Genomic DNA, 26,432 nt, shown 5'->3' with positions numbered 1-26,432 from the left:
CTCTTCTCTGCAGGCCTTCTGCACCTGCGAGTTGCAATGAGTGGGAGCAGCCCTCGGGTTTGCAGAGCTGCGAACACGCGATGGCTTTCGCAGAAGCGTCACTTTACCTTCATAAATTACAAATGTGTGCACTGAAATATTGATGGGGATACGAGAGGGACCCTTGGGCTTGCCTCAGGAATGCAGCAGCCGAGAGCAATCAGGATTCAGGGTGTGTTTTGTTTTCTGCAACCTCCTCCGTGGAGGTTCTGAGGTGTACCTGGCATCCAGGCACCTCTGCTCGCGTGTCCTCGTGTCACCCCCTCAAGAGCAGGCTGTGGAAAGTGGCTGCCGGGCCTGCCATGGGAAGTGCTTGGCTCTGCCTTTCCCTGAAGGACTATTAATTTATACAATATTTGCTTTGTTAAAGGAAGGACGTTGTCAGGCAGCTTTCAAGTGATGTGTGAAAGTGACTCTAATAAGATGTTCTGGGGAAGCCTGCAGGCAGCCCCGCCTCTCCACCAAACTTCTCCAGGCTTTCTTTGAAAGGAGCAGCAGCAACCTTGATCTTCCTCTTCTCCTCCTCCTCCTCCTCCTCCCCCACTAGCAGAGGCAGTTGCTGCAGACTCCTCTGGTGCAGGAGAAGAGGGTGGAGGAGCCAGGCCGAGTGGGAGGGCTGGGGACTGCTGGGGAAGAGAGGCGAGGAGGAGATGGCACAGAGGGGTGGGAGTTTTCTTTGGAGAAGCAGCTGCAGCTCTGGGCTGGTGCTTGGCTAATCAGCGCAGTGTGGAAGAGACTGTAAATGAGATCTGGATCTTCCTCTCCAAAGCCTTGCGGGCATCCTCCAAAGGGGATGTGCTCTCAGCACTTTTTGGATGGAAAAAGAACCCCAGTACACCATCACCACCAGCTTGTCCTACTCAGGCTCCGGCATCATTGAGAGATTTGGGTCTCGCTGGGGTCTCCCTGCTGTCTGTGGTGCAATGTGCAATTAAACAGAGGTAACTACTGCTCTAGCCTGCCTTTCTCCATGGGACAGCACTCCCCTTCCATATCCACAGTACTGCCTGCCACGCGTTCTCCTTCTCCAACACCAGGGTGAAGTGCTGGGATAAGGTGATTCTTGCTGGGCCATCCCCTTTTGTTATAGGAGAAAGCCAAAAAAAGAAAGCCCCCAAATGAAAAGCAGCTTCTGGGCAATGAAGTGTCAGGACCAGTGTGGGCAACCCTGGGGTGTAAATCTGGGTGTGTAAAGCTTCCCATGTAAATTGTGTTTTCAGGGATTCTTTATTGTTTTTTGCAAATTTTGAAGGAATTAGGTATTGATTAACCCATTAATGCTGTGTGTTGCTATCCCACCTATCATCCCAGAGGCTCCAATCCCATTACAGATGTTAATGAAGCGTGATCACAGGGGGATTTGCATGGTGAAGGGGTAAACTGAGGCACAGGTCCAAGCTCAGCTGAGGCAGGCTCACAGAGCTCTTTCTCCTCTTTCTCCTCTTTCTCCTCTTTCTCCTCTTTCTCCTCTTTCTCCTCTTTCTCCTCTTTCTCCTCTTTCTCATCTTTCTCCTCCTCCTTTTCCAGGCCCCAACTGCCTGGAGCAGAGCGGGGATGTTGATAAAAACTCCAAACCACTAGAACACAAGGAGAGAACAGAAATGGGAAATAAAAGTGATCCCTCGCCTTGCATCCCTCTGTCCCCAGAGGGATCCCTGAACCCCTGGTGGATGTGAACGTGTGGAAAGGACATTTAGGTAGTTCTGACAAATGGGAGGGAAAAAAAGAAAGAAATAACTACAACTAAAAGGCACAAGAAGGTGAGAGAGGAGCTCAGTTCCTGCACGGGGCAATGGTGTGAAGTTGTCATCTGGGAGCTCAGAGCAATCTTAAATCGGGGTAAGGAGCCTTGACACAAACTCTGGCAGTGACAAAATGCCTTTTTCCCCTCTTTCTTTTTTTTTAAAAAAAATTTATAAGGATTCTGGAGCTGTTGGGAGGCTTAATTAATTAGTTAAGATGTTTTCCACTGTTATTGTGCCTCCCCTCAAAGGCTTCTGACAGTAAATTCTCATCAAGTGGAAGATCTAATAAGTGCCAATTATTGAAGTTTGCTAATTGCCAGCTAATAATAATGCTGATTAATAATGCTTTTAACACCACTGTTAATTTCAAATGTGGGTACATGTGCTGCAGCATCATTGATTTAAATTGTCATTTCTTCTTCTTTGTGGCTAATTGGGGTAAAAATCAGGTCGGTGGCATTTTTTTGTCCAAAGAGCACGTTGTTCTAACCCTGGAAAAACCAGCAAAGTTTTTTAAGGGAGATATTTAAAAATAAAGGAATAAGCTCGGGAGGATAATGCATCGTGGAGAAGCGGTTCGTTCATTTCCTTGACAAGTGTAATTTAATTTTAATTATTTATGATTCTTCATAGCCCGCTAGAAAATGTTCTGTAGGATATTTTGTAAAACTAATGAAGTCTTAGTAATGGGAGACCTAACTCGAGCCCTGCGTGGAGCCGCAGGAAGATGCAGCTTGTCTCCCTCCTTCTGATTAATCCGTATCATTCCAGGGATGTTTTGCATTATTATCCTTTAGGAATCCCACCCAGGGGGGGATGTTGCTGCTCCAGTTGCCTGGGAAGATCATCCCAAAGCTTTATTCTGGTTTTGCTGGAAAACTTTTTCCTTTTGGAGCTGTAGTGATGGGACACTCCAGCGAGAGGGGAGTCTTGCCCTCCTTAGAGCATCCCACATCATGCCATGGGATTTGTGATCCCACTGGATTGATTATAAAGTGGGGTTTCCCTCTTAATTATTCCTAGTTTGGTTTCTGCCCAAAATGAGCCAGGGTGTGAAGAATCATAGAGCAAGGAGGGGAAGTGTCTTGCTGTGAAATTCCCCAAAGGAGAGCGATGTGTGGTTCTGCTGCAGCATCCCTTGGGCTTTGGGATGGACAGGGATGCTGGAATTCCTGGCCCCTGAAGATGGATCAGGGTTTGGGATGGACAGGGATGCTGGAATTCCTGGCCCCGAAAATGGATCAGGGTTCGGGATGGACAGGGATCCTGGAATTCCTGGCCCTTGAGGATAGATCTGCTGGGCAAGTGTCCCCACAACAGCTAAATTTAAATGTTAAAAAGCTTTTGTTCATTACTGGTGGCATTTCCTCCCCCTCCCCATTTGTCACTTGGAGCAGAGCTGTGACTCTTTTAATATCAAACAAATAATAAGCTCCCTCTAAAGTGATTTTTCTGACAAGGAGCTCAATATATTAAACTTTATCTATATTTTAATAGCCAATTTCACACCAAACTGCCTTCTTAATAATGTATTTACCACCTGGGGATATTATTCCAACCCATCTGGAAAGAATTGGAAATTAACTGTCCCTAAACTGAGTCTGTGTGTGCTTTAGATGCAGTGGAGATAACAGCGGTGTCATTCCTAGGGGAAGTGGGGGAGGAAGCTCGTCGTGCACCGAGCAAAATGTCAGCATCAAAGGCAATAGCTGGCAGGGAAACGAGTGCTCTCCTTCCTGCGCCCAGGGCCCAGCCCCAGCCCACCTCTGAAATATTCAGCCTCTCCCAGGAAAAGCTGAGAGCACCTCAAGAGCTCCTTCTGGGCTGTAAGAGAGGAGGGGTTTGGTTTCCAAGGATGCAGCATGGATGCAGGGCTCTGGGGAACGGCAGCACCGTGCCCAAGCTGATGCTGGTCACCTGCCAGCATCACTGTGGTGTCCGTGGGCACCCAAGGGAAGGGGAAAAGTTGTGTTTTCCAAGCTGGTGCTTCCAATGGCAATTTTTCCAGACAGGCAGTGTGTTTAACTTGCTCCATTTCAGTGTGGTTCTCTCTGGATTGCTCTGATCAACACTGAATCAACTCTGAAACCTGGGCAGATTGCAGCCTCCCCCTCTCCGTGTGTAGGTGTGTGTTTGGAAAATATCCCTTTGTTTAGTCTAAGATGCATTTATAATTGCTGTTACTATTCGCTTCCTTCCCACTGTTGCAAAGGGATGGAAAATTCAGCTTCCCTGGCACTGGGTTCTGTGTGAAAAAAACCCACCAGTTTTGTGTAGTGATTTTGGTTTGTTAATTTGAGATTTTGTTAATTTTGAGATGTCTTGCTTATGGGATTATCCAAGCCCCAGCAACCTGACCTTGAACAGGGATGCAGCAGCCACAGCTTCTCTGGGCAACCTGTGCCAGAGCCTCACCACCCTCCCAGGGAAGAATTCCTTCCCAATATCCCAATATAGACCTGCTCTCTGTCAGTTTGATCTCTTCCCCTTGTCCTGGTACTACAGTTCTTGGTAGAGACAATCTTCAACTTCCTTGGATACTCCCTCCAGATACAGAAAGGAATTTTGACTGTATTTAATATCAAATTAGGGCCTATCAAGGTCTGCCTAGGTGATGTTACTCATTCCTGGCTGTACAGAGCATCCCTGCAGTGAGGGGACATCAGGGATGGCATTGCTGGGACATGCAATCCAAGCCAGGACTGAGCTTTCCTTTTTACCCTCAGCAAAAATTCCTTCCTGAGCTTCCTGGGCGGTGTTTGCTGGGAAAGACTGGCTGTGAGGTCAGGGCTGTTGGTTTTTATGCCACACCTGGTCTTGCATCACTTGGTGACAGCTGATAAGAGGCTCACAGAGCACAGATATTGCTTCCAGCATCTCCATAGATGCACAGACCCCCCCCCTACACCGCTCTCCTCAGCAGAAAAATCCTGAAGAATTCCATTGTTTTAGTTTTTCTTGTGTCTGTGTTTGGAGGGTTTTTTTATAATTCATAAATTTTTACGAGACATCACCCTCACCAAAGCAGATTAGTTTTTGCAGTGTTTCCTTTTCTTTTTAAAATAATTAAGGGCAGCTGCTACTTAAAGTCAGCAAAAGCATCCCAGTTTTAGATAAAAGTGCCTTGTGTTTGTTGTTGTAATGAAGTAGTTTGACACGGAGATGAAAGTCTCTGCTGTTTGTGTTGTAAAAACTGGTTTTGACGCCATTTTTGAACAATGTCAAACTGTTTCCTTACATTTTGAACAAGACACGCTTTGATCTAGGAAAAAAAACCACAACCCCAAGATGTTTCAATCAGAATGGAGAAGCAGCAGCCCTTAATGATTTTAAAATAGGATCAAATGTTTCAATCATTATGTTATGTCACATAATGACACCCTTGTAGCTGTGCTGTGTGATGCTCAGCGTTGCATTTAGCATCGGGAAATGTTGTAGAAATAATTCAAAATAATCTAAAACGCTGAAATGAAATAGTGAAATTGCAAAGCGGCTCCTTAAAGCGTCAAAGGAAAATTCTGGTTTCTGGCAGTTTCGGAGTTGCTGAGCTCATTGGAAGAAAGTGTGCGGCTGCTTTTGGGTTTTTCATTCCAAATCTGAGCAAAAACAAAGCGTGGAGGAGTTGAAAGCACCTTGTGAAATGGAAATTCTGCAAATCGACCCATTTTAGCTGTGATGCCCTATCTGTGGCACGAGGGGAAGAACTGGGGGGAGGAGGAGGAAAAGGAGGGGGACTCTCAGCTCTGTAGCAGTGGCCAGCCCTGTGGATCAGGGCTGAATTGCTCTGGGAAGGGGTCGGGAAGCAGAGAGGTGTTTGTGCATCCCTGTGCTAAACCAGGTGGGTTTGGGCCGCTTTTTGCCACTTCTGGATTTCCCAGCGGAGGTGCCAGGGGTGAGGGATGGGATGGAGGCAGCAGGGTGCAGGTTCCTTTCAGCGTGGTGCAAAGGGCTCGATCCTGTGGCACCTGGATCTTTGGATTTTGGGATCAGGGATGACAGCCACCTCTGCACCCCCAAACCACGCTGTGGCAGCCGGGTCAAGGAGGAGAGGGGCACAAAGGCTGCTGAGATCCTGCCAGGGGAGGAGATGAGTGCTGACAGTTACCTGGGGACCCTGACATACCAGAATCCCTAACTTAATCAGACAGATAACGAGAGCAGCTAGAGATGAGGCAGCAGCAGGAACTGCTGAACAATAGGAGCCAGCCTCCCCGGGCCCTCGTGCTGCGACTGAGATAATAAACTATATAAAAATCTGTCACTATGCGATAAGTGATGAATTAGAATCAATTATACGTTTAAAATAATAGACCTCCCCACGGTGTTACTTTCCAGAATGGTGATGGCTCCTGCCTGGGCTTGGCAGTGCTGGTGGCACTGCTGGCACTGTCACCACCGGGCCTGGGACACCTCGTGCAGGTGGCTCTGCAGCTCGGTGTGGTGGCAGCCGAAATCAGAAGTGACAGCTGAGATTTTGGCGCTCAATTTTGCATCTCCTCCTGGCCCCAGCAGAGCCACGTGTGGTGTGTGGATACAGAGAGAGGATGCCATGCCTGGTGCAGAGGCATCCAGCATGCTTCTTGTTGTTTGGGGTTTTTAGAGATTTACCATTTTCCCTGCATTACCAGCTGCTCCACGTGCATGGCCTTGCTGCTGCTCCCTGCCTGGAGAAGCAATTTCCAAGCAGCTGAGTGCTGTTGTGCTACATAACATGGCTTGAGGTTGGTTTTCCTCTCCCTCAAATGCCAGGAGGAGAGACAAAGGTGTGAAAATGCAAGATTAACCCTGTGAATCAGCCATCAAGTGATGTGTGTGTTTGTGAGGCAGGAGGCAGAGGATCCCAGCTGGATTGCCCTGTTCATGCATGGTGGATGTGAAGGTTGGAAAAAATTCCCAACCAAGCTCTTGTGGCACGGTGGGATGGTGGGATGGCTGAGCTTGTCCCACCCAGTACTAAATCTGGGTTGAAAGCAGAGCCCCATCCAACCTGCCCCATCCCTGGAGGTATTCCAGGCCAGGTTGGATGGGGCACGGAGCACCCTGGGATAGTGGGAGGTGTCCCTGCCTGTGGCAGGGGGTTGGATGAGCTTTAAGGTCACTTCCACCCAAACCATTCTGTAATTCTGTGATATTTGGTTTTCTGACTGTGCTCTTCCAAAGGGGCTCAGGAGGAGGACTGGGAGGAACATCCCACCTGGAGGTCGTGAGTGTGTCTGTGAGCTGGTCTGGTTTGGAGATGAACTAAATGACCTTGAAATATCCCTTCCAACTTAAGGTCAGACTTGATGATCCTGGATGTCTTTTCCAACCTTAATGATCCTGTGACTCTAAACCATAATTTTGTGGCCATTTTGGTGGGGATCAGAGCTCAGTCCTCGCTTTTCCTGCAGGAGTTGCAGTGCTGTAATGTGTCACAGATGAGCTGCAAAGGGTTTGAAGACACTGGGCTCAGTCTGGGTTCTTCCTTCCTCAGCACATTTCCAAACCCAGTCTTTCCAAACAAACTCAGAACCCTGCTCATGTGTTCTCAGGGGCTTGCAAAGTTCTATATTGCTCTAGTTAATTTGAGGTTTTCCCCACTGAGGGCAAAATCTTTTTGCTGCCCTCCACATCCCGTTCCTTCTGCAAGCTGGGGAGTTTCCCAGCTCCCTGCGCTGACAGGAGGGAAAATATTCTTTGTCCATCAGAAGTTGGCTTGGAAACCTGTGCCTGGGCTGGTTTGCTTTATTATTTTGTTAAATAGCACAACTTGCAGCCATAAAGCCCTGGAAGGCTGTGCTAAGCAGGGGCGCTGGGACCAGTGCTAATGGATTGAAGCGAGCGGCTCACCAGCCACAGGGGTGCCCTGGGATTTCCCTTTTGAATCTTATTTACATTCGGACTAACTATAGCTCCCAAGCTTGGCTATAAATAATTTCTGGGAAAGAGTTGTCTAATTAAACGTACAGCAGCAAAGAAAGTACTTTTAACCACAACACTGGTGTCCTAATGAACGTAATCACTGGATGGGGACAGCTTAGGAAACAGAACTTGACATCTCCCCATGGAGGCAGAGAGATGGAGGGGGAAACCTACTTGGGGAGAATTCCCAATCAATATTTAATTGTGTAGTATGTAATCTGGCTTAGTAATTTTTAAAATAAAATGAAAGCCCCACAGAAACTGGAGACCCTTTAAAGCAGATTTGAGGAGGGGGAGTATTTCCATTTTTTAGAGCTGTCTGGGGAGGGAGCAGCATCTAACAGCCCCCACAGGCATGCAAATTGCCCTGTGCTTGGTAAAATAGCCTGGATTCAGACTTTGGCCAGGGATTTACAGCCTTGCCCCATCCATCACAGTCTTCCTCTCTTCCTAGGGCCTTTTTTGTCTGTAAACAAGGAATACAGGAATTTCCCCAAACTTCACAGGTGTCCAACTGTAGTTTGCCTCTGGAATGCATTTTGAGAATGAGAAGTCATCAAATTATCCTCAGTAATGAGTATCCACAAAATTCACAGGGGCATGGAGTGACAGGACAAGGGGGAAATGGCTTTAAGGTGATTAGAGGTCAGTTTTAGATTGGGAAGAAAATCTTTACAATGTGCGTGGTGAGGTCCTGACATAGGCTGCCCAGAGAAGCTGCCCCATCCCTGGAAGTGTTCAAGGCCACGCTGGACAGGGCTTGGAGCAACCTGGGATAGTGGAAGGTGTTCCTGTCCATGGCAGGGGGTTGGACTGGATGATTTGAAGTCCTTTTCAGCCCAAACCATTTCAGGATTCTGTCTCAGCCCTGCGCCACGGTGCTGTGGAGGTAAAACACAGCAAGAGCGTCTGATGCTCAGCTAGGAGGTTCTGGCTACACACAGGAGTAGGAAAGGTGTAAATGCCTTGGAGAGTCTGTCCACTGGCAGGATGCATCTGTGTGTAACAAGATGTGTCCCCACCTCCGTGGAATGTCATAGCAGGTGCTGGTGAGCCACTGGGAAAAATCCAGTGGAAATGGGTGGACTTGGCTGGTTTAGAGTGCTTTTGCAACATGAATGATTCTGGGAAATGTGATTCTGTGAAGTAAAGGAAGGCAGCTCTGGGTTATGTTATAAACAAAAATTTGTCCAGCCAAATTAAAATTTATTTTGCAATCAAATTCTCTCTAGCCAGCCACAAGGAAAGAACAGAGCTGAGCCCGGGATTGGCCCTGGGTGTGCAACAAGGAGTCAGCCTCAGTAGAGGTTTTCCTCTAAGCCCACACACCTCCATCCTGGCCCAAGTGGTTTTTATAGGGAAAATTCCACCTGAGGCCAAGATTTCAGCAGTCAGTCTTTTCTTCCATTCAGAGTCCATAGGTTAATAAGATTTTCTTTTGGTGATGAGGAAGAACAATTCAGCGTCTGGACTTGTTGAATCCCTTGATGAAATTTAGGGAACGCTGCATTCACATGGATCTGCCCAAGGATTTCCATTATTTCCATCTCGGGTCATTCAGTGCCTGGGTGTCCCCGTATCTCTCCAGACATGGCCCATCTCCTGGCTGAGCCACATCCTTTTACCTGTAAATCGGGTTTCAACACACACCAGGTTTCACCTGTGAGGGTGGGGGTACTCCTAATACAAACGTGTATACTCCAACAAATATTCAATATCACATAGATCATATTAGAAATGGCACGAATTATATCTACTACACATAACAGTTACATCCTGCAGAGTTCGTGCTTCTCACAAGACTGGGTCACAGAATTAGGGAGCCAGCAGCACAAATTCACACACCTCCACCTAGAGCAGAGGTCCTGATTGTGCTGCTGGACCCACGGTCCCCTCCAGCGTGGAGGAAGATTTGGGAATAAGAGCCTGGGATGCCAATGCGGCTGGTTTGTGTGGTGGTGGCCCCGGCAGGGACGCGCAGCAGAGGGATGCCGCTGGTCCCTGCCGGCTCACCGAGCGCTCGCTCCATCCCCCGGGAATTCGCTCCGGCTTCCTGCGATTAATCTCATCGGCCACTGGATGTCAATGTTGCCTCATCCAATTACAGGTGGGAAAACCGTGGATCTTCAGAAAGGGGGAGAAAATGCTGCTGTCAGAATATCGCGGGTTGGATGTTGTTTTCTGCAGCGAAGTTGGTTATTAAACACTGTAGAGCCGTGTACGAAGGGGAGGAATCAGTCACCGCTCTTGTTTGGCTCAGCCAGGGAGGGATTTGGCCCCGTCTGGATAAAGACTAAACCTTGATTTGGGATGAAAAGCCTTGGCAGAATGAAAAGGTGGATAAAAAAACCACATCCCCTTCCTTGAGGCACAGCTGAGGTGTTGGTGGTTGGCACTGCACCCTTACTTGGGGTTCAGCAGGACAGGAATTTGTTCCTGGGTGCAAGGGAATTTGGAGGATGTGTACTCAGAAAATCCAGTTCTGGAAGGGGAGGATTCTCAGGAAGCAGATTTGGATTTAAACACTGCAGCTTGGCCTCCTCCCCGTTATCCATCTTCCAGCCAGTCGTGGGGAAGCAGCTGTATCCTGCCAAGATTCATGATCAAGAACGCCTCTCCCCCACCTCCTTCCTGCTTCCCACAAATATTTTAAAGCCAAGCCCTGGTCTGGGAAGCAGGTGCCTGTCTGCACACCCAGATGGGACATCTGTGGCAAGAGCAAGATTCCTTGGGAAGTGGAAAGCCTGAGCAGGATGGAGGTCTGTAGGTATGGTCTGGTGGATTGAGATGCACCTCAATCCTCTCCTGTGCTGTGAAACCACTCAGTATGGATCTTCCACAAAGAGAACCCAAGGGTGCAGAAGCTCTGGGTGTGTCTTTTGCTTGGCTAGAACATCCCTGGCAGCAGGATCTGTGGAGAGCTCCCTGCCCTCCCTCACAGCTCTGCAGCAATTAAAGTCAGGACATTGCTCCCCAGAGCTGCCAGCCCGCTGCCTTTCTTTCCCAGCTGCAAAACAGAAGGAAAATGGATTTGTGTTTTCCATCCCTTTGGAATTATCACCCCCCCCCACCCTTCACGTGGAGTTCATTTGAGCACGTTAATATCTCAAGTTTAATGATAAGTCTAACAGAATTCATTTATAAGATAAATAAGATGTTATTAGTACATTAGTAGCAAAAAATGTACAAGGACACTGCTAATCTAAGGTGAAAATGCCTTCCTGCGTGAAATTTAATTAGCAGATTGTGTTCTATTAGTGACTTTTATGGGGATTTCATGAAAATGAATACAAATGCAATCCGGGCAGCCTCTCTTGTGAAATGAGAGCCTCACTAACCTACCCTCCCTTTCTCCACCAGGAAAACACAGATGTGTGTCTTATTCCTTTTCAAAAGGGAACTTTGTGGAGGCAGCAGGGCAGCCTGTGGCCACCTTGCAGTGTGGGGACATGGCTGAACGGTGTCACAGAAGCTGAGTGTGCTCACAGTGAGTGAAACAGTCTGGGGCACTCAGAAATACCCCAGGTTCCCCCTCTGCCTGAGCAAGCAGCTGGTCAGAGCTGCTTTTCCATGAAAAAAGCCAGCAATGGTTATGGAGCTCTCCTTCGTGCTCGGAATTTTCTCCCTAGCCAGATGTCCAGCAGCAGGCAGCAGTGGTGGCAGAGGAGGCCAGGTCCTGCCGGGTCCATGGTGGGGATGCAGTGTCACAGCTGCAGTGTCACAGTGCCATGTGCTGGCGTCCCTGTGCGTCCCGCAGTCCTGCTGGCGTGGGGGAGCTGCAGGGGATGGAGCCCATCCAAGAGCATCATACATATTTTAAAGACTTATGGTCCCCCAGCAAGCCCGAGGGGGCTGTGCAGCTGTCACTGCCAGGCCGGGCTGGATCACACGCTGCAGAGATGTGCTGGTGTCCCTTTTCTTGCAGCTCATCTTGCAAAGCCAGCACAACAGGGACTCTTTGGAGGAGCCATGGAGGTGACACTGATGCATCTTCCTTGGTTTCATGCTGAACACCAGCACTTGGGGCGTTTCTGGAACTGGGAAACATTCCCATGCTGTGGTTTCAGGAGTGTATAGATGACTTGGAAAGGAAAAGTATCTTGGCATCAGCAACAAGGAAAGAAATAAATGGAAGGCTTTTCTGTTCTCAGTGTTTCCTGGGAAGACTTCTTTCGTACCCTGCTTTGGGAAGAGTTGTCACTGGCATCACCTCCTCCACCTGACCTGGGACCTTCTAGTTCCAGTCCCCGTGTGTGATTAAGGGAGATACAATGGAATTCCAGGATGATTTGGCTTGGAAGGGACCTTAAAGTTGATAAGATGGTGTTGGGTCATAGGTTGGACTTGATGATCTCAAAGGTCTTTCCCAACCTAGTTAGTTCTGTGATTCCAGTGTTTATGTAAAAACGATCCTGTTCCACCCCCTGCCGTGGGCAGGGACACCTTCCACTAGACCAGGTTGCTCCAAGACTGTCCAACCTGGCCTGGAACACTTCCAGGGATGGGACAGTCACAGCTGTTCCTCAGCGATGCCGTGCTGGCTCCTTGCTCCTGGGGCCAAAGCCCAGGCTGAGGTTCTGCCTCCTCCAGAATCATGGCAAAACTGCTGTTGGCTCTGGAGTGGCCAGGAGGGTCAGACAAAGAATTACGAGCTGTCCCTGTGATCTTTGTTTGAAAGGTTTTTGGAAGGTGCTGGAGCTCCAGAGGAGCAGAGAGAGCCCTTGTGCCCTGAGAAGTAGCACGGGAGGGTCACCTCCCCTTAGCAGACCTGTCCCACCCCTTGTGCTCATGCAGAATGACTCTGGTGGCCCAGCCAGGATTTTGAAGCTGGGGAGACGTCATGAGTTACTGGAGGAGGCATCTGCTGGTGGTTCCAGAGCTCCTTCCCTGCCATCTGTGGGTGCAGGATCCAGCTCTTGCCGATTCCTCTGCTGAACAGTGAAGCAAATGCACGGGGAATCATTATTCATGCAGATGATCCTCACAATTCAATAGAGGTAATTAGGAGAATGATGGAGGAAATTAGCACTTTCTGCGGGTTTATTAATATTAATAAAATGATTCCACGGTTAAAAATAATAATAATAATAATATTCATAAAATAAATACATTACTGCAGAAGAGCTGTGCCCAGCTACTAAACACCAGGCTGCTCCAGGCAGGAATCAACAAGCAGCTGGAATCAGTCTGCTGGCTTTTTGCCCCCTCTAAAGATGGAATCATAGAAGTCAGAATCAATTGAGGCATATCTGGGGTAATTTCTCATTTCCCACATTTATCTTCCACATTAGGGAGAGGAGCTGAAGCTCAGCAAATCCGTAAGGCTTTGAAGAGAAGAGGGACTTGCCTTTAGTGTGCCAATGGTCTCGAAAATAGGATGTTTTCTGAGAACTGCTGATGGGACAAGGGTGAGGGCTTCAACCTGACAACGGGCAGGGGTAGATGGGATATTGGGAAGGAATCCTTCCCTGTGAAGGCAGTGAGGCCCTGGTACAGATTTCCCAGAGAAGCTGTGGTTGCTCCATCCCTGGAAGTATTCAAGGCCAGGTTGGACAGGGTTTGGACAATCTGGGATAGCAGATGTCCCTGCCTATAGCAAGGGCTGGAACAAGATGGGTTTTGAGGTCCCTACCAACCCAAACCTTTCTGTGATGATCCTGTGGCTGTGGAGTATCTGGGGTAATTTCTTATTTCCCACTTTTATCCTCCACATTAGGGAGAAAAGCTGAAGCTCGGAAGATCTTCAGAAGGCTTTGGAAAATTGAGTGGCTTGTCTTAAATGTGCCAATGCTCTTAAAACCAGGATGTTTTCTGAAAGCTGCCTCTGATTCCTGTTGTCCTCTTGCTTCTTCACCTAGCAGGAAAAGCATCCCCCCATCTCCACTTGCCATAGAGTTGGTGTAAGGTGGCTGTGGGTACCCAGTTCCTGATTGCTCCCTCTGTTGTGTTTCCCACTCCCATTCATGCTGATCCCAGCAGAGGACCATGGATCTGTGCCCCCCATGTGCTGTGGACCCTCGGGAATGCTTTTTCAGCTCCTGTGCTGCTGGTGTGCCAGATGTGCCTCAGGATTTGGAGGAAGTTATTTGCACAGGGTGAGGAGATTATCAAATTAAAGACAGCACAGAATGCTATTAATGAAAATACATGACAAATGTATTTAAACACGTAAAAATTTAATTAGCATTTTTATTGTTAAATTCTTGCTACAAGTGCTTTCTGAAACCCCCTTCTTTTAGTGGAGATCAAGGCTGCTTCATTTTCTTGCATGCTAAAGGAGGATTTGGGGTAAAGAAGGGAATAATTGTACCAAATGTCTTCTGAAGAAGGCAACAGGATTTTCCTTTGGAGGCTGGGTGTGGTGTGTGCCCTGGCTGGACCCATGGCACCCAGCAAGCCAGGTTTGTCTAGGCTTTATTATTTTAGAGAAGCATTAATGGGGTTTTGCAGGATCAAAACACTTCATGGGCTGGGAAGGACACCTGGGGATCTTCAGTGTCAGACTGAGGATGTTTCTGAACTCTGAGGATGGCAGCAGGCTCTCAAGAAGGGCAGGAAAAATCCCAGATGGGCTGATGGACTTGTGGCTCCTCCATCCATGGTAGACATGCAAACCCCAAAAACTTACAGGGAGAGCAAAGAGAAGGAGCCCAGAGCCTCATGGCGCTCCCAGGCTGTGTGCTTCCTGCCCTTTCCTCCTTGGAACACCTCTTTTCTCCCTGCTTGGAGCACTGGGGAGCAGCTCTGCTTGTTTTGACTTTGCAGGGAGCTGGGAATACGCCAGGAACAGCTCTCCTGGCTGACCCAATTGCGCCGGCACTCCCGAGCTAGAGATGCCAGTCTGGTGGGTGGTGCCAATTCCCAGAGCCTTCTCCTGCTGTCTTTATTAAATGGGAAAAGATCAGAGCAGTTGAACCCTTTGCTTTAATGAGAGATTGCATTATATTAAATGGTAATTGCAAAAAAATCAGTTTCTATAATTAAAAGGAGACCTCACAGTCAGCCATGGAGGTTTTCTGCAGCTCCAGATATCTCCATCTTCAGCATCTTAGTGCTAGGGATCCTCATGTTCTCCGAGTTTCTGGGTTGCTTGTGGTCAGCAAGAGCCAGGATGGGGACTGGGATGGGATTCCCTGTCCCATCCACTCGGAGCCATGCCCAGGGCTGTATATCCTGCACTTCAATGGCAGAACTGGTGAGGGGAGGCAATTATTTCCATTCCAGAGGAATTTGCAGGGCTGGCAGTTTTAAGGAGGGGGAAAAGCAACCCTATCTCCCAGCTTGTAAATTAAGCAGATCTGGTTGGGAACTGTCACCGCAGGAGAAGAAATATGAAACCTCTGGGGTCATGTATGCAGAGTAATTTTTCTGACTGTAACTCTGCTTAAAAGTAAGGATATGATGGAAATGCTTAGAGCATTTTAAATGGACCCAACAGAGATCTGCTTCAGCTCCAGTGAAGTCTGTGCAGACTTTATTGGGTGTTGGCTTACTCTAAACTTGCTAACACCAGAGTTTAGTGCGTGACTGAGAAATAAATTGGTTCCTTCTCCTTATTAACTGAAAATACTCTCAGATGAAGGAGAAAGAACAGCCTTATTTTAATATTTTTGTGGGATTTAAGGCATGAGAGCAAGGTTGGTAATGTTGAGGAGAAGCACTGGGGTGTTTTTTCCCCACATTGGGTCAGGGTTCTCTACACAGGACGCAGGATGGATCAGGTCTCCAAGTGATGGAAACCTCCCAGGGGTGAAGCTGACCTTGAAAAGCACCAAGGATGTCTGCATGTTTGTCAGGCTCACTGGCCGTGTGAGGCAATACACGACAAGGCTCGTTTTGAGGAGTGGAAGAAAAAACCCTCCAGAGAAGCTCGAAATGTGAGCCCACATGAGCTTCCCTTGGGAGTCAGCGAAGGCACTTCCAGTCCCAATTCTGCTCCCAAGGTTTCCCCCCTCTCTCCCAAAAGTGGCTGAGCAAAGCCAGGCTGGTGAACCCTGTCAGAGAAGCCCTTTGAAAGGAGCTGTGACCCTGAGGCTGTGCATGGCTGGTGTGTTGGGTTCTGGGACTGGGAGTTCACTTAGGGGGAAGAGCAGGAGAGCTGCATCGTGACCTTCCCTGAATGCAAGCCTTGGCAATGGCAGGGTTTTTCCTCCCAGTTCTGAATTTGAATTCCCGGTTCTAAAGACCCCACTTGGCTCTGCTCTGCTCCAGCCCCATCGGTGAGACATTTGAAGGCTGGTGTGTGTTGGTCTCTGGCAGGTGGAAAAATGAGTGTGCCAAGGCAGAGGCAGGAGGATCCCAGAGGGTGGTGAGCAGAGTGATGGCTGCTTTGCTCCTTGGTGCAGCTGATGGAGCCATTTGGGACACAAATGTGTTGCTGCAAGGTGCAGACAAGGGGAGAAGGAAGGATTTGGGGCTCACCTCAGAGCAATGAGCCCCCTCTGGATGGGGATGCTCCCACCTGCCTTGGCCATTCCCTGGGGAGCAGGAAGGCTGAACCAGACACACCATCCCCGGCAGCAAATGCAATTCCCTTGGGTTTGACTGGGAGGGTGCAGACAGGGCAGGCTGTGCTCCTTCGTCAAGTGGCTCAGAGCAGAGCCAGGCTGCCCAGGTGGCCTTGGGACAGCTCCTCCTGCTCTGGGGTCAGGCATCCCATTCCAGGGAAGGTTTTTATCTGCAGTGGGCAGATACAGGGAATCTGCTGCTTTTCTGCTTGCTTAGGAGCATAAGGAATGCTCCAGATTATCACCCCAGAAGGAATTAATAAAGCTGGGTTTGCTGGCTGATTGAAGACTGGGCAGCTGTGAGTGCATTCTGTAGGTATCCATGAAATGTAGCCTCTAGATGTTCAGGATTGAGGTGTGATAGGAGGAAATCTGGATGGAGAGGAGAGTGACAGCCAACCCAGCTTTTCCTTCTCCTCCCCCATCTCCCTTCCTGCCTCCCCTGGATTTCCATGGTGTGAGATTTTTCACCCCGTGCACTGGAAACAATATCTTGGAGCAGCTTTGGAGCCATTTGTTTTCCCTTTAATTGGCTAGTGGGGAGAAAATAACGAAGGGAAGTCATGCAGGGGAAGTTCTCATCGGTGCCATTTTTGGCAACAGAGTCACAACATCCTAAATTTATTTATTTAATTGCATTATTAAAAGTATAAATAAAAATAAATCCAGGAGAGCAGCCGGATCTATACTTTGCATCTCTAAAATAGAACCATAAATGCCACGGAGCACTGGGGGAATGATTTATTAGCCTGTTATCGTGAGTGACTGGGACGCTTTCGATGGAGTCCTTGCTAATTTCTAACAGCTGCATTAAATCACAGATGCTATCAGCTATTATAAAATAATCACCCAGCGCTCTGTGAACCAGCACGAGCCCAGGGTCAGTGCTGGAGCCCTGGATTTGTTTCACATCTCAGCCCCTCTGTTTCCTGCGAGGGTGGGAAATAAATAGGGCTTGTAGCCGCCTCATTTTATCATCCAGGAGTTGACAATAAATAAAAACCTCTATAAAACTTTTTTTCTAAAAGGAGTTTTCGACCAGAATTTGCAATGAGAGGAAACCTGATTTTGTGCTGTGTGATGTCAGGACTCCTGGGTCCTGTTTCTAGTTCTGAAAGGGAGCTGAGTTTGCTGATTTATGGGGCAGAGGGAGGATTTCAGGGGTTTGGCTGCAGATGGGGCTGCAAGGAAGGGAGCAGGTCCTGGCAGTAAGAAACGTCTGTCAGCTCCTCTGCCTTTGCTCCTCGCTGCTCTTTCAGACAAGTCACTTAAATTTCCCTGCAGCTCGACTGCCTTCCTCTCGTTTGACAAATAACGTGTGTGTTTATGTGCCTGGGCTCCGGAGGGGGTTAATACTTGGCCTGGAAATCTCTTTAGAAGTGCCAATTTGTAGCGACAGAGAAACAACAATGAACAGAAGAGCCTGCGAGGACCAGAAGAAGCGAGCGAGCGGCTGCTTATCAGGATGGTGGCTCACAGAGCCAGCTGCAATAGCAGGGGTAGTTGTAAAGGGTGAAGGAGATGGGAAGGAAAAAAAAAAAAAAAAAACACCCAAAACCACAAATAAATAAAAATAAAGCAGTTAGAAAGAAAATGCAGCCCATCTGCAACACTTGTATTTTTCTCGACAGTTTTGCTTTATGTTGGAACAGCTGCTTAACATGACAAACTCTAGCTTTAATAACGAGGAGCCAGAGGAGATGCAGGGATGGAGCTCTCCAGCTCATCCGGCTCTCCCACGCTCTTCCTTGGGTGTGAACAGCCCAGGGCAGGCTCACCCTGGTGTCCTGCACCACCTTGTCCAGCTTGGGAAGATCAATGTGGACCCTGTGCCCGTGGTTTTGAAGTGCTGTGTCCTTGTTTGAATTGGTGGGGTTAAGGGGTTTAAAGGAAGAAGGAGCCTCAGGGTTGTTTGTTTGTGGAGCAGCAGCTCCTGGTGAAAACCTAGACTGCTCCAAGCCATGTGTCCATGGGGAGCAATGCTTTGGAGGGACCTGGGGCTTCCAGGATAGCTGTGGGCAGCTCTCTTCTTTCCCCAGAGGTATTTGGGTTCCTTTGTCTTTTCCTACCTTGTCATTCTCTCTGCAAAACGGGATAGTGGCTTTGCAGCTTGCAGGTTGTTTCCTTCCTGCGGTATCGGGGATTGTCGGGTTGTCAGCAGCCTGGAGATAGCAGGGATTGCTGACAGCAAGCAGAACTCAGTCAGAGCTGTGCACAGAAACCTTGCTCAGCCTTTGAAACCACAGTCAAACCCTCCCCCAAGGTTATTCTTCCTCATAAAACACTCTTAGTTTTGTTTGCTGCAAACCTAGATTTTAATCCCAGCATCCTGGCAGAGCTGGGCTTTGAAGAGAATTGGGTTGGAGTCAGAAGTGAATGGTTGAGGCCAGACTGACTGAAACAGATGAATTAAAGCTGACCTAGGAAGATGGAGATGTTCCCATCCACACCCCGGCTGTGCCACTTGCATATTTATCTCATTGTGCCCGATACCACTGGGAATAAATCAGCAGTGAGACATGAAGGGAGCGGCTCTGCTGCCTCTGAGAGCAGAGACCTGCACCAGCATTTACCCACAGCTCCCATCAAACTCCCAGGAAAGTTTTCCAAAGCCTGCAGGAACCACGAGCCTTCCCTCACCTAATGGTTTTCTCCCCCTCACTTCAGCCCTTAGAAGCAGGGATTTCAAAGTTGAAAAAACATCACCTGCACTGGCCACAGAGGGGAAGACTGGAAATACTGAGAATTTTTATTTCTCCTGGGACCTGCAGCATGAGCAGCCTGGGTAGCTCAGACAGGCTGTGAACAAGTGTTCAGACCTTTACCTGCATAACACGACTGCCAAACCTGCCCAGCAGCAGGGGACAAGGGGGGTGTGGAGGGGTGAGGAGTGGGAACGGGGCAATTTCTCCCCAGTTCTGCAGAGATCCCACCCAGCTCCCTGCAGCTCCCAGCCCTGCTGCCTCTGCCCCTTCCAGCAGCAGCCCAGGCAGGAGCTGGGAGCTCCCAGGAGCTGCCCCAGCAGTGAGATGTTCTGGAGGCTGGCTTGTGTTGGTTGGTTTGGGAGAGCGGGTGTGTGTGTGTGTAGGTGTGAAAATCCCAGAGTGGTTTGGGTCGGGGGGGACTCTCAGGATAATACAGTCCCACCCCCTGCCAGGGCAGGGACCTTCTGCTACCCCAGGGTGCTCCCAGCCCTGTCCAGCCTGGCCTGGAGCATCTCCAGGAATGGGGCAGCCACAGCTCCTCTGGGCAGCATTAACAACGAGTGGCAGGGCAAGGCTGCCTGGATGGTGCTGAGAGCCCCAGGGACATTTAGGATTGTCTTGCCCAAGCTGAGAGGAACATGTTGGATGGGTAAGGGTACGTGGTGGGCAGAGGAATACAAGTGCTGCACTTCAGGGCTGCAGGGCACAAGCCATTCCTTCAGGGGAACACAAGTTTTCAAGCCCCCATTTACCTCTATGGAATCAGTCAGGCACGTTTTTCTCTTTATCTTGAAATCTTGCTGGTTTGGCTGCTCTGCTGATATAAAAGGTTTGGTTTGGGCAGGCAAACCCTGCTGCCCTGAGTCTGAGTGGAGCTCCAGGGTGTGCAGTGCCTCAGCTGTGCATCACTGAGGATGGATTTGCTGGGGAGACACCTGGTCCTGCTGCTCCCAACCTTGAGAATTGGTGGTGCCAGCCCAGCCAGCTCCATGAGCAGAGAGGTTCTGGTGCCATCCAGGTGAGAAAAAGAGCAGCACACACCGAGGAGGATGGGAATGTAGGATTTTCCTTTCTCTAACCTGTGCTGGGAATGCCATTTGGAGCCTCCCAGGACAGCCCAGAGCGTGGTGTTTCCCTCTTCCAGAATGAACAGCTTCTCTCTGATCATTCCTGCATCTCTGTATTCTGCAAATAAGCCCCGAGGCTACGTGATGGCTTCGTGTTTAGAAACAGGGTAAACAGGGCAATGTGATATCTATTTATTTGTTCTTTTATTAGTTCAGCACAGCGCTCACAGAACACTTTGAGAGCATCTATGAATGAGCCTTGTAATGTTCCCAGGAGAGGGGAGAAGCATTCCTGCTCCACTTGGTGGATGGGGGAAGCTGAGTGCTCCCTGTGTGTCCATGGCCAGGGTGAGACCGTGGTAGATGCAGGGGTGGATCCCAGATTCTGCTTTCCATTGGCTGGTAGGGTTCAAATGTGTATTTCATGCCCAGGCTCAACATTTGTGCTCCAGAGCCCCCTTTTCTGGTGTTTCTCCTACTCCTGGACTAATTTGGGAACATGATTGTGCCACCACACCTTGTCCTAGGGAGAGGTCATTGGGCACTAATGATGGAAAAACCTGTTAAACACAGATTGCCCCAAGAAGCTGTGGCTGCCCCATCCCTGGAAGTGCCCAAGGCCAGGTTGGATGGGGCTTGGGGCACCCTGGGATGGGGGAAGGTGTCCCTGTCCCTGGCAGGGGTGGGACTGGATGCTCTGTAAGGTCCCTTATGGAGATGGGGCACTCACATCTCTGGAAATGAGCAGTGCCTCTCACTCTCACATCCTAATATCCAATTTATCCCACCCATCCTAATATTCCATTTAAGCCTGCCCTCTGTCAGGTCAAAGTCATTCCCATTGTCCTGTCACTGCTTCCCAGGGATGTGGGGAATTTGGGACAGGGCTCCTGGAAGCATCTCTTTGGCAGAGACTGTGCACTGTGATGGGGTTTTTGTTGTGTTGCTTGGTTTGGTTTTGTTTTTTTTTTCCAAGACAATGTCCTTGGCAAAGCAGCCTGAACTTTGGCTGTTTTGATATGGAAATGTTTTGGCAATAAAGCAAAATGTCACATGTCTGTAATGGCCCCCCAATCCCTTCCCTCTAAAGTTGGGTTTTCAGGGACAGGGACTGCACAGGAGTTGAAAATTTGCCCAAATGTACTAAATACCATCAGAAATGGCAGCAAAAAAAAAAAAAAAAAAAATCTTGGCATCGGAGAGAAAAACTTAACATTTTGCTTTCCTTAGGAAAAGAAAATTTAAAAACTACTAAATCATCCTGGATGGTTGTCAGATATGGTGTAGGAAAATTAAATCTGTGTTTTTCAAGCTTTTAGGGTGATGTTATGATGGTTCTGCTGCCCCTGGATGTCCCAACCCCTCTGAGCTTTGCTTGAGCAGCACCGGGTGTTCTCAGAGCTGGTGTTCTTTATTCCTTTAATATTTGGAGTAAGGAGGAGGCTGCTTTAACTGCTCCAGGTGGGTGTCTGTGGAGCTGCCTCCGTTTTGGATTTCATTTGTCAGGTTTACACACTCTTTAAACGTGCCATATGCCGGGGTTCAGCCGGGGATTGGCGCTGAGCGTTAAGTGTAGAGTAATCCCATTAAAATCCCCAGGGATTGCTGTGGGTCCTGCTCAACCACGACCTGCCTTCCCACGCTGTAATCCAGGCTCCAGGCTGGGTTTGTGTGGCCCTGGGCAGATTTTGTGGAAGAGGGAAAGATTTGTGTGGGAATTTAGGGCACAAGGATGTTGGACAGGCTGCCTGGGCACTGACTGCTAAACCAGCCCTGAGCCAGTTGTAAATGAGGAGCTTGAGCCTCCAGTCTGGATTTTCTGCCCTTGAAGCTCAAGCAACATGATCAATGTAAAGAACAAGTCGCATTTTTTTCCCACAATTACCTCAGCAGGTTGTTGTTTTTTTTTTTTTTCTTCCTTTTGCTGAATTCATGCGATAAAACACATTAAATGTAACAGCACGGGAAATAAAAGTTCCGTTTGCAGAGAGAGCCTGATTTACTATGAAGATAAAACAAGATAAAACAACTGGAAAAATTAAGCGGGATAAATAAATCCTGCTGGGAAGAGGCTGAGGTGATGGTGGGGAGGTGTTTGTGTCGCAGTGGCCTGGCAGAGGTCAGTGCAGCTGTAAATCCCATTCCTAAGGCTTTCCCCCTGTGTGGGAATCCAGGGCTTCCCTCTGGCTGCCCTGGGACCCTGGCAGGGTCAGGAACCCCCCTGGACAGAGCCCCCAGAGACACTGGCTGTGATCTCTGGCCATGGAAAAGAGTTTTCAATCTTACAGCATGAATTACAGGCTCTGAGTGTTTGATATGAGTAATAATTAAGTGTGGCACAGGTGCAAAAGTAAAATTTTAGGGTTCTAGATGAGGGGTCCAAAGGAGACAAGACAGAGAAAATTGGGTGTGCCTTGTCCTTTTTCTCCTTCTTCATGCCCTCCATGTCTCACTGTGGTGTTGGCATTTTTCTGTTGGTTCAGGCTGGGGACACACTGTCCAACGTAGGTGACAGATATTGGCACGTTCTTGTAAATGCAGCCCAGGGAGTTTCTGGTATTGAATGTTTGTCACATCCCACTGAGGGCAGAGCCCCACACGCTGCCCTGCAGGACAGAGCTGGGCAGGGCAGCAGAACATGTGAGAGATCAACAGAATAAACAACCTGGAAACCAGCACAGACCAATTATGGCTTCTGCTTTGGCAGGGGGTGACAGACAGAGACTTTCTACAATCTCAGAATCATCAATACCTCAGATTCCGACACCCTGGGAAAGGGGTGATGCTTTGCTTTGTACCCCCTCCCACAAACTGGTGGGTGCCCAGTTTTGTCCCAGGGCAGTGAGATGTGATTCTCCCTGCATGGGGAGGGTGTGTATTCCTCCTGCCTGTGCTCGTGCTGTCTCTTTTGGGTGGGGAAATGAGAATATTCGGCAGCAAATGGGAAAAGCATGAAGCGGGGCGGTGGGTTGTGGGGGAAGAGGTGTTGGGATGGATTGCCAAATATGCCGGGGAAAAATTAGCAGCTGCAAGTGTGCAAGAGAAAGGTGGAGAAGAAAAGGGGTAGAGACAGATGGAGAGAAGGAGGGAGAGAAAGAGGAGGTGGGAGGAAAGGGAGGAGGGGATAATAGTGTGGAAAGAAATTAGTTAAAAATCTTATAGCCCCGAGCCCAGACACCATCTGGAGGGTGCAGGGTACCAAGACACAGCTCTGCATTCACCATGGAGGTGTCACGTATGTCTTGGCCAGGTAGGGTGGCCAAGATGCTCAGGGTTAGAAATTCCCCATGCCCTAGGAGAGAAATGCCTTAAAAGAGCCCAGTTTTGTGAAAAAAGTGCCCATGGCTGTCTGCCAGCTGGGGACTAGAGAGGAGCTGTTGTCATTGAAAATCTTGTCTGGGGTTTCCAGAGGGAGATCTAGAGAACTTCCACTTCCACTGGTGCTGGAGGGGGAATCTCTGGGAGCAAAGATTCCTCTTTGATTAAACAAGCACAAGGCCTCCAAGGATTGCTCTTCCCTACAGCTCTGATGGGTTTTTGCTTTCCTGGGTGCATCATTAACCCCTTCTGTTTTGAACAAGGCTGAAAAGCTGAGAGACAGCAAAGTTCATCTCAGAGAAAGGGAAAAAATAGGGAAAAAAGATCTTTCTCATTATCTGTGCCTTAAGATTTAATTTTCTTTGGCTGTGACAAGCACATGGTTTGTTGTGCCCACTGAGGGAAAAGCTGCTGTCCCAGGGTGAAGCACACCTCTGTGGTACAGCTGTGTCCATATTTCCTAGCATTCCCCTACCCAGGCAGGTTTAAAAGGAGTGAGAAATGGTCCTTGGATCTCTTTTGGAAGAGGCAGTGTCCCAAAGGAGGAGGTGGCACTTGCTGGCCAGTGGTACTGCAGTCACTCCATCCCTCACTGCACTGATCCCAAGGGAGCTGGACTCAGTCCCTGCTGCACAGAGAGCATTTCAGTGTGCCCTGAGCTGTGTGGAGAAACGGGGAATAATCTGGGAGCAGGAATGAGGCTGGGGAATGAAACCCGGGGTGGCCATCTGCAGGTCCCAGTGGCTGCAGGCTCTTCCCAGTACGATGCTGGAGCAGCGCTGTGGCTGAGCAGCCTCACGGCCCCCAGGCTCTGGGCCCTCACTAATTACTTCCAGGCCTGTACTCCTGACATTTGCAAGCTCCTGATTAGAGCAACGAGGGAGAAATCTCGGAGGGAGAGGGAGGCTAAACTGCACCACTAATAAAAGCCAAGATTGACAGTGGGCTGGGAGGCGACAGCCGGGGAGGTGCAGGGACTCGTCCTTGCCAGCTCAGTTTCTTCCTGAGCCTCTGGGATGATGAGAGAAGGTCAGGGCTTGTTAACGTCACTGTGAGGAGCAGGATCCACCACTGCCATATGCCTGATGCCCCCAGGGCCTGTGCCAGCCTTGAGTCCCTCTCAGCGAGGCGATATTTTTAGCCATGACCTGAACTGAAGCCACCCTGTGAAACCTCAGGTCTGCAACTGGCTCGGTGCAGAAGTGCCTCTGCCTCTGTGTCTGCTGACTTGGTGCTTCATGCAAATTTTGCAGCCTCCTGGGTTTTCAAGTTTTTTCCCCTTGCCCTTTTCTCTTCCATGTCCCATCTCTCTCCCTTCATTTGATGGCAGTGCATTAACCCCAGCAGTGGGACTGGCACATATTTGTGGTGGGGTGACCCAGAGTACCAAACCAGGAGAGGCTGCTCTGGTTCCCTGGGTGCCCACAGTGGGATGAGCGTGGTTGAGCCATGTCTCCTGCAGACTCCTGCACAGCCATGCCAGGCTGTTGGGTCCCTGCCCAGTTACATGAATATGGATCACATTCATTTCCCAGCCCTCTCTCTCTCCCCTCCCTCATGCCCCATGTCCCCTTACCTGTCTGTAGCAGCCAGTGTAGTTCTGTCTGTCCATTTATTCCCTGCCTTTGCATCCGTTCATGGGTCTGTGGCTCTGCAGCCTCCTCAGTCTCTTTGTGAGGCAGAGAGGCTTTTTTCCCCTATAAATCTTCCCTCTCCTGGATTGCTCTGGCTCTGGCAGGCTTTGTGCTACGTGCACTCTACATCTACATCTTCTATCCCAAGGGGTAAACACCATTTTACCCAGCAGAGCCTGTGGCCCCTGCAGCATCCTTGTCCCCTGGAGCTAATCCTGCAGCTGGGTGAGGCTCAGCAGCGCCTGTGGTCTCACTGCTGGGGGCTGCCATGGGTTTGTGCTGGCTCCTGCTGCTCCTGCAGACACAGCTCCTCTGTGCCAGAGTGGAACAGCTCAGGAAGGAGCCAAGTGTCCTTCCTTTCCCATCCGCCCCCCAAAGAATCCCTGGCATGGGAGCAGCCAACACCAACATTCGGGGTTAAGCCAACTTTTCAGCAGCTGAAGAAGCTTTCTGATGGAAACCTCAGCCCTGCTTTTCTCCAGGCTTCCCTGGGCTTCCAGGCTGTCCTATTTATCCAGGTTGCAGCTGTTTAGGGTCACTGAGTCCCACTGCCACATACAAAGAACCTGCTCTGATGAAAGTTGGGCTTGGCATCACTGAAAACCCCCTGCAAAACCCCTTTATCAGTTCTAACAGCTGTGTTTGCATCTCGGGATGAGTTTGGGGTCCTGAATTAGTGAAAACTCCTTTGTTGGTGGTTATTTCCCTCCTCCAACCCCTGGAAGGGACAGGTTCCCTGGGATACATCAGCAGAGGAGGCAGATGTCATTTGGAGGAAGGCACCCGCCAAGGTCCAGCCTGGCTTGGGCTGAGGAACTGTGTGAGGAACACTGGAAGTGTGAGGTTCATTTTCTTCTGTGAGCACACACAGATGTGTCTGGATGGTCACCAAGGTCTTGGTGCCTTCAGCTGCTCTTTGAAGAGATAAATGGTGGTCTGTGGGTGTCTCCAAAGGAGGAAATTTGTTGAAATTTATTGATGCTGTGTTATGAGTGGCAGGGTGGGCTTCCTAATTCAAGGTCCTCAGTGTCAGGAAGCAGGGACAGGACAGGAGATGCTCTGGAGCTTTCACCATCCCATGGGACAAAGATGTGGGGACAGCACCCTGTTTCTCACAGGGAGAGAACCTGAGCCAGTGCCCCGCAGGGATATGCATCAACAGGTGGAGGCAGGGAAAGATGCTGCGGTGGGCGAGGGTTTGGGCAACCTGCTGCTCTTGAGGGCAAGCTCGGGGGTGCGCGGTGCGAGAAAAGCCCCCTCTGCAGCAGGGCTGAAGCGGGTGAAGGGTTGGAGGGTCCCTCGGCTGGTGGCAGCCCCCGTGCGGGAGCGCGGCGCGGCGGGGGTTAATGTGCGTGTCCTCCTGCGCATCCCGCCCCGCTGCCGCCCGCCCGCCCGCCCGTGTGCGGGGCTCGGGCCGTGCGGGAGCCGAGGCGCCGGGCAGCGCCGGAGCCGCTGCCATGACAACCCCGGGGATGCTGCCGGCCGGGGCCGGGGTGCTGCTGCCGCCGCCCCGCCG

At 49.7% G+C, this 26,432-nt stretch overlaps 1 protein-coding gene across 2 annotated transcripts in view; it reads left to right on the top strand.

The window, feature by feature from the left end:
• LOC110468167 (opioid-binding protein/cell adhesion molecule homolog) overlaps window positions 1-26,432 on the top strand; it is a 296,713-nt gene that overhangs the window by 161,830 nt on the left and 108,451 nt on the right. The window lies entirely within an intron of this gene.

The sequence above is a fragment of the Lonchura striata genome, chromosome 23, assembly GCF_046129695.1.
Source record: "Lonchura striata isolate bLonStr1 chromosome 23, bLonStr1.mat, whole genome shotgun sequence".
Classification (NCBI taxonomy): domain Eukaryota; kingdom Metazoa; phylum Chordata; class Aves; order Passeriformes; family Estrildidae; genus Lonchura; species Lonchura striata.
This window is presented reverse-complemented; position numbering and strand designations above follow the sequence as displayed.